The following is a 7,921-nucleotide window of genomic DNA, read 5'->3' on the forward strand; positions in this document are numbered from 1 at the left end:
CATTTAACCCCATGGTAACTTAAACCTATTATAAGCAACAAGACAGGTCCAGTGACTGCCACATGACAACTCATCCAGCCTCTTGATAGTGTGTGGATCTAAATGAACTGGTCCGCTTCTGTAGTTCAGCTTGAAGTAGTTCTGGAATTGAAGCACAATACTACGCCCCTAAAAGGACATGTTGAATTTTTAAATAAAGTGTGTGCACAAGATCATAAGATAATATGTCTGTCAAGTAGCCTACAGCTGCTGTAAAGATTCATCTTATTTTTCCAACAATAAAATTGTCACTGTCACACTATTTACAGAAATACTTTACTATCAACGGTTGGATTTTCTATTGGTTTTGATGTAGAACTTTTCAGAACAACAGAAGCTTCATTCAACCATCTGTTTTCTAGCCTGGTAAACCCTCCCTCCGGAAATCTCATTTCTATTTGATTCTGGAATCAAATAGAAATGAGATTTCCGGAGGGAGGGTTTACCAGGCTATCTGTTTTCTCCATCCTGTGATTAATGGTGTGATCGTGCCCCCTAGTGGGCTGCATTAATTCCTGCATGGATAGAGTGAAAAACTTCACTGCAGGTGTTCCTTCCGTTCTCTGAGCTATTTATAGGAGACAGGGACACATTGGTAGACGTTTTATTTTGGCATATATATGTTATCTTTACATCACATTGATTTATACAGATATAATCAGCGGTGGACAATTCTTTACTTAAGTAAAAGTATCAATATTGCAATATAGAAATACTCCGTTACAAGAAAAAGTCCAGAATTCAAAATTTACTTGAGTAAAAGTGCAAAAGTATTGGCATCAAAATGTAGTACTAAAATGTTTGAAAACAGCAGATCTACAAGCTCACAACGCGTCACGATGTGAGCCTTTTTTGGTATAGCACAATGCTACAACAAGGCAATGCACTGTGCTTTAAATAAAACATTTAAGACACAACAGAACATAAAATGACATTTGAATGCAATAGGGCATAGCAGTGTGTGTGGTGCCACAGAATTTTTCCCATAGTGATTTCCATACAAATTATTTGAAGCCTGGAACGAAGCCATACAGGCTCCTGGTGAATCATGACAATAAAACATTTGATTCAGTGTAAAACAAAATTTGAATATTTAATTATATACTATATTGAATTATAATTTTTTTTCTTTTGCGGTTTTCAAATATGTTTGGACACACATGTTTTTATGGTCACAGGAGCCTGGGTGGGGTGGTTCCAGGCACCACAAGCCACCACTGCTATGCCCTATTAATAGTTATTAAGGAGTTGAGAACATGACAGTGCATAATCAAAAACCTCAGTAGAAGGCAGTGGTAAACAGACATGCCACAGCTGGAGGTGCAACCACAAGTCTTGTTCCAGACAGTACACCAGGTTCTGGACAAAGTCTACTGCAACAGCTACTCTGACCTCACAAGAGGAACAGTGAGCTATTGCAATGCATTAACAAATAATAAATAATGAATGGATCCAGACCAGTGTCATGGTGGGAAAGCAGATCATAATAGGGGTGGAAGACAACAGGGGGACCTTCTGTGCAGGAGTGGTCGACTGAGTTGGGAAAGGTTGCTGCGTACGAGAGTTGATATTGAGCAAAATTGATCAGAGGTGTTAATATTGAAATGGGGGATTATATATCTCAATTATATCGGGGGGGGGGGTGTCTTGTGCTGGCTCATCTGCTTCAAGCAGCTATGTGTGGTCGTCGCTGGTCTCGCTGTCCGTGACCTAGCCCCATTTGGAACATCACTCTGCGCTGGACCCCGGCGGAGGTCGGGTCCGGCGAAAGTCCCCAATGACTACCTTTTTTTCCGCTGCCGCACATGGCATCCAAAAAGTAAATGTCGTCCAGTAAGCAAAAAGATGTCTGCAATGTAGTCGTTAAGTTAAATTTAAGCGAGGGGTTGAAACAACCGTTTAAATAAATCGCTTATTCAAGGAAATATCTGGTTTCAAGCAAACCCACCAGAATGATATATTTGTTCTGTATGATATATCATGTGTCAGCTCAGAATACAACTTGATAAATGCATGTTACTGATCAACTAACAGTTATATATCCTGTATGAATCCATGTGTCTTCAAGAGCTGTATTTGACCAAAACATTTGCCAGACGACAACTAAAGTTGCTATTGCCCTGTATGAGTCTCCGTGTGCATCTTTAGAGAACATGTTCGATGGATTCTTTTTCTTTCTTTTTTTTGTCTTTTCTTTGCTTCAGGTGGGTTTTCAAACCAGTTTGGCTAAATGTTTTGCAACAAAACGGACATGCAAAGTCTTTTCCCCCTGTATGAATCCTGTCATGTATGGTCAGCTGTGTTTTACATGCAAAGCTTTGTTTACAAACTGTACAAGCAAAGGGCTTTTTCCCTGTATGAATCGTCACGTGTCTTTTCAGACTTGATGTATAATAAAAGCGTTTGCCACAAAATGCACAGGCAAAGGGTTTTCTCCCTTTATGAACCCCCATGTGTTGGTTAAGAACATCCTTTTGAAAACAGACCTTGCCACACACTGTACAACAAAAGCTAGTTGGATCCATCATGCATATTGTCTCTCTGTTTTCATCACTGTATTCACTTTTCACTGCTAGTAATGTCAACGTTGACCCACTGGTCTGGTCTGGTCCTAGAAGTACCTCCTCCTGTTCCTCTTTAATCTGTGAAGGTTCTAGTTTCACCTGTTCAGGAGAAACCTCTTCTAATTGGAGATCTGGAAGGAGGACAGAGGAGGCAGCGTCACAGCCTGTCTCAGTGTCAGTGCAGTGGTTGTCCTCCTCATGGGTGAAGATGGGAGGAGTGCAGGCAGCAGTCCTCCAGGGGGCAGCAGAGCTCAGGTCCTGACTCAGGTCAGAGTTATATGAGCGCATGCGGTGCTGAGGCCTCATGCTCTGACAGGATAGACGACCATCACTGGTAGGTATCTGCTTTATACAGCACACGCACACGCACACGCACACACACACACACACACACACACGCACACACACACACGCACACGCACACGCACGCACACACACACACACACACACACGTAAAAAAATATATGTTATTATTCCATTTAAACTAGAGCTATATCATAAATTATCATGAGCAATTGTGTTGCAGTCACAAGAGGAAAATAAATTACTATTAACCACTTTCAATCTGGCATCCCTATTTTAGTTCCATTTCTCAATAGTTGTCATTTGGCGAGCTGCCGCTGTCTGAACCTCTGCTCTCTGCTTGAGCATGGCTCCAGATTGCGATCAAAATGAGTGTGAAAGATAACGTTTAACCTGATCACAGAGTGCATGATGAGGCTGGTCTGTCCTTGCTTAGTGTAAATAAATGTGTATGTTGTCAAGAATAGGAAACGCACGTAGTAATCCTGTTCTTAAAGCGACGTGAGGTCTCAGTCAGGAATCACAAGACACAAATATATCGAATCGATTGTCTAATAAAGTTTTTGAACTCAGTTGAATTGTTCATTACATTTCATTTGCTCAGGTTGAGTGTGAAGATCAGGATGATACAGCGTGAGCGCACACAATATGGCGTATGTAGTTGAGTGCAAAAATAAATTACAGAAGTGCATTTAGACAAGAGCCTGCATTTGTCTCAGTGTGGCTCGATAAACACACAGGCATGAGCCACACACACACACACACACACATAAAATATTATTAAACGTAACAACGTTTCGACCCGTGTGTGGGTCTTCGTCAGGTATGATCACTGAACAAAAAGTAGGCGTGTTAAATACAAAGCAGGGACGAGTCACAATCAACAACAGTTGTTTTGCAATAATGGACAAAATTACTGACACACCCACCCGATCTGCAGGCTGCAATGATTAATGTCAAGCCGAGGACTAGTAGAATAGGGAAGAAGTAATTAAGCGGCACCAAAGCCAACTATTATCAAACAGAGAAACAATTCTGTTATTTTAGGTGCACGACGAAGTATGAACTGGGCTTTGGCCTGCATGGTCGCCTGAGAGACGGCTCCTCTTAGGGGTAACACTCTTCTGTGGGTCATAGGTTTCACGTCTGCTGGTTGTTGTTTTATACTGCTGTTTGTGTAGTTTTTCTAAAATGATTGTGTTGTTCATTAGCATGGTAATGTAGGATGCATGTATACCATGGACGCATTGGTGGTGAGTTGGCATAGTACAAAGTCATGTTAACAAATTAGCAGCTGTATCTTTTCTACAAGGTCTATTTCGACTATTTGCAGAAAGGTGTATTGCTACATATTCCGGTCAATAACTGTGCGCTTACTTGATCATCTCAGCATATTTAATAAAGAAAGCGCCACTATTGTGCGATGGAGTATAAATTAAGCTTAAAGTTACAAACATAATCATGTGATTGGAATGTACAAGGAAACATCTGTGCAAACATCTGCGCGTTTCGAGCTTGTGGATCTGCTACTTTTGTGTGAAAAAGTAGGACAATCACTGAACAAACTTCCTTCTGCTGTTCATGAAGAAACTGTTGTGTAGTATTTTACACACAATCAACAGGCAAAGGTTTCAAGTAGTATATAATGAGATAAATATTTGTGCCACCTTCACTAGGCCTAGGCAGGGAAAGTAGAAATTTAGATACCTCTTTTTCACTGGCATGAGCAGTCACTTTACTGTCACTGTGATCCTCCAGGCCACGGGGGGAGGCAATATCTTCTCCTCCTCCTGTGAAGGCCTCCCGGTCAGTCTCTCTGGTCTCCACAGCCCCACAATGCATCTCTGCAGCTCCCTCCACCTTCTCAACCAGGAGTTCACTCTCACCCTGGTCCTCAGTATCTGCTGTCTGATAAGAGAGACACATTAGACATGGAATGCACCCAGAAAATGAAATATCTTATTGTTGCCGTATATATCTTATTGTTGCCTATATATATATATATATATATATATATATATACACACACACACACACACACACCATTTTTGTGAACTACAGTACTATCATCTTTTAGCGACGACGGAGGCCTATGAGTAGGATGCAAATGTATAATTTTGTATGTACACGTAATGGCTATCAAAAACAATAAAATAAGCATTAGTAGTTTTTTTGCTCCTTCTATACAGCAAACTAGGGTTTAACATTTTCCGGGAAATAGCTAATTTTAATTCCCGGGAATTTTCAGACCTTTTCCCGGGCTTCCCGGGAATTCCCGTTAAAGGGGTAAAAAAAAAAAAGTGCCCACTAAAATGCATTTATATGTAGATACTTAAATAGACAATTTTACATCGAGGTGCCCAAATGTCCCTATAGTGTCCACCTATGAACTTGCACTAATAATGACTTAAGTTGATTATTTAAATCATATAAATATAATATATAAATATAATTTAGTGCCCTGGCGGAGATCTGCCCTGTTGCGCAGCAGCGGGTGAAGACAATTAACTTAAATGAGGAGCTGCGCTGTGCACCCAAAACGCACTCAAACAATGTCAAACTCTAGCTGCTGAAATAAACGTTTCATTTGTATCATTATTGACAAGAGAATTTATTTATTGTCCATCAGAGCGCCGGTGAGGTCACAGCTTATCTCTACTTTTGTAGGATATTGATTTGATAGCCTAAACTTGTAATTTGTTTGCAGTTATTAATTTAATTTATATAATAATAATTTATAATTTAGGCTACTTGCTGGATATTAAGACTACATTTTGGGATGTTGGCTGTATGTTGTCAAATGTATTAATCTATATTTTGTTGTTGATCAAATGTCGGGTTTTGTAGTGTGATTTTGATGTGCACATGCATGTGCTGCCACTGACAATCAATGAGACAGACAGATATTGTGCAGTTCACTTGTTCTACTGGGTAGTTCTAGTAAAATGGTAGTTTGAACGTTCTAAAATGCAAGTGTAGGTAGGGTAGGCTACATTAATGATGATAAAAAAATCGGACCACATAGGTCTAATACTTTCTCTCTCTCTCTCGCACGCGCTCTCTCTCCAGCTCTCCAGTCTGTCCTCTCTCTCTATCAAAAGCATTGCTTGGCTTGCGCGCATTTTAAGCTGGAATATAGGCGCTTGAAATTAAACCTACCTACTGTTTATGCAGCGTTTCACTTGATGTTGAATCTCAACTAGTCAACTGGTGTCTACCGTATTGACAGCAGAGGAAACGGTGAAATCAGCGTGCGCAGGGCAGGCAGGGGGCATCACGGCCACTTGTGTTTTATTTTGTTCATTACTGTTACATTCAGTGCGTCCCATATTGGTTCACAACGGGACGATGGGACCCTGCCCTGGTCGGCAACACGGCAAGTAACTTGCCTAATTATAATAGTAATTCCGCGCCCTTCTACTAATTAGTATTCATTTCTAACAAGAAAAAAAAAACGGGATCCCGGCCGGGAACCGAAGTCAGTTCCCGGGACGGTAAATAACCTCGGGATTCCCGGGAGCAAACACAAAGCCCACTATAATGAAACACATTAAAGAATCATGAACCCTCAAATAACAGCTCATATTATTGTATGTGTCTGAAAACATTATTCCAGTTGTCTCCAGGTCAGGAATATTGTTTTTTGTCTCAGGACCGTGTCAGCAGTGAGGTGGCACTCTTTTGGAATTTGATTCTTCTGAATTGTTCTGAAGAATCGGACTCCCATTTAGAGGATTGTGCAATTGCAGAATAGTGGGAGTTAAGTTGTGCTGCTGGAAGGGCACGGGGTTCTGGACAGATGACTTGGTATTTTAGCACACTGGTTCTCAATGTGGGGTTCACAGACCACCAGGGGTAAAGATTGTTCCTACATTTGTACACTCTCAGAGTTAAAATAACACTGAAGGTGCAGCATCACAGGTTTACCAATATATATCAATAGAAGCGTTTAAACACTATTTCCATACTCATGCCAGTATATTCACCTGAGATGGAGCATAGATGAGGAATTAGCATTTGAATACGATGGCCGTCCCTATTTATTTGAGCCAGAGAGAGACGTCCTACATGGAGGAATACAGACACAACAAGCAGAGAGAAGAGACTGCTCTGTTGTTGTTGTTGTTGTTGTTGTTGATAATGTCTCTTTGGCTAGCAGTAATAATCCTTGTAGAATGAATGGAACACCCAATGTCTCCCAGTAACGTTAACTCTTCAGTGAATGAACTATGTCGCTCACTGGACGTTAGACTGTTAGCTTCGTTAGCTTAGCATACGCGCATTTCACTGTTTATACTCTCATAGCCACTTTGTGAAGCTACAGTATTCATGAAAACAAACATTGACACAAAGCCAATATAACATCCATGTCATGTCCGTTAGCCAGTTCTCTCCACAATACAGCAACACAACACACAACACGTCTGTCATAGAATAATAGACAATATTATGTACAAGTAATGAATCAATAATAAAAACATGACAATACATCCCCACACTTCCCATTAAAGCCTGGTGCACAATACTGTACCTGAAAGGAGGAAATAAAGTGAATCAATGCAGTTTGCAGACAGTAGACCTGTCTGCAATATTGATTTAATATTATTATATCAATAATCTGGGCATTATTGATATATTATAACTCTATGCAGTAAACACCATAGAGTTAAAAATAAGAGTAAACACACAGAGCAGCTGCTTTGGATTGTAAACGTCATTACCCAACATGCAACACTGCACTACCAAGACCTCACCAATCAAGTGACGATCTCGCTAGACTCAACCAAATGATCACTATGTTGGGATGAATACCATTATTGTCTCCGCCAGGCCGAAAGGCATGGCGAGAGAGTATGTTTTGCCCCCTGTCCGTCCGTCCGTCCGTCCGTGTGTCCGTCCGTGTGTCATTCTGTCTGTGTACAGCTAATCTCCGGTACCGTTGGCTTGCTCGCAGTGGGTTTTTCACATGGGTCTTTTATAGCGCCACCAGGAGGCTGTTTTGTGCAAAACATATT

General features: G+C 40.8%; 1 long non-coding RNA gene across 1 annotated transcript; it reads right to left on the minus strand.

Moving 5' to 3' along the window:
* Window positions 1-627: 627 nt before the first annotated feature.
* On the minus strand, window positions 628-7,565 carry LOC308089408. The gene is made up of 3 exons (XR_013933500.1): window positions 7,438-7,565; window positions 4,614-4,814; window positions 628-2,948 (listed from the first exon to the last, which is right to left on the minus strand). It is a non-coding gene; the product is annotated as an uncharacterized lncRNA (long non-coding RNA).
* Between the last annotated feature and the right edge of the window lie 356 nt (window positions 7,566-7,921).

The sequence above is a fragment of the Gymnoscopelus braueri genome (assembly GCF_963280865.1).
Source record: "Gymnoscopelus braueri genome assembly, chromosome: 7".
Classification (NCBI taxonomy): Eukaryota; Metazoa; Chordata; class Actinopteri; order Myctophiformes; family Myctophidae; genus Gymnoscopelus; species Gymnoscopelus braueri.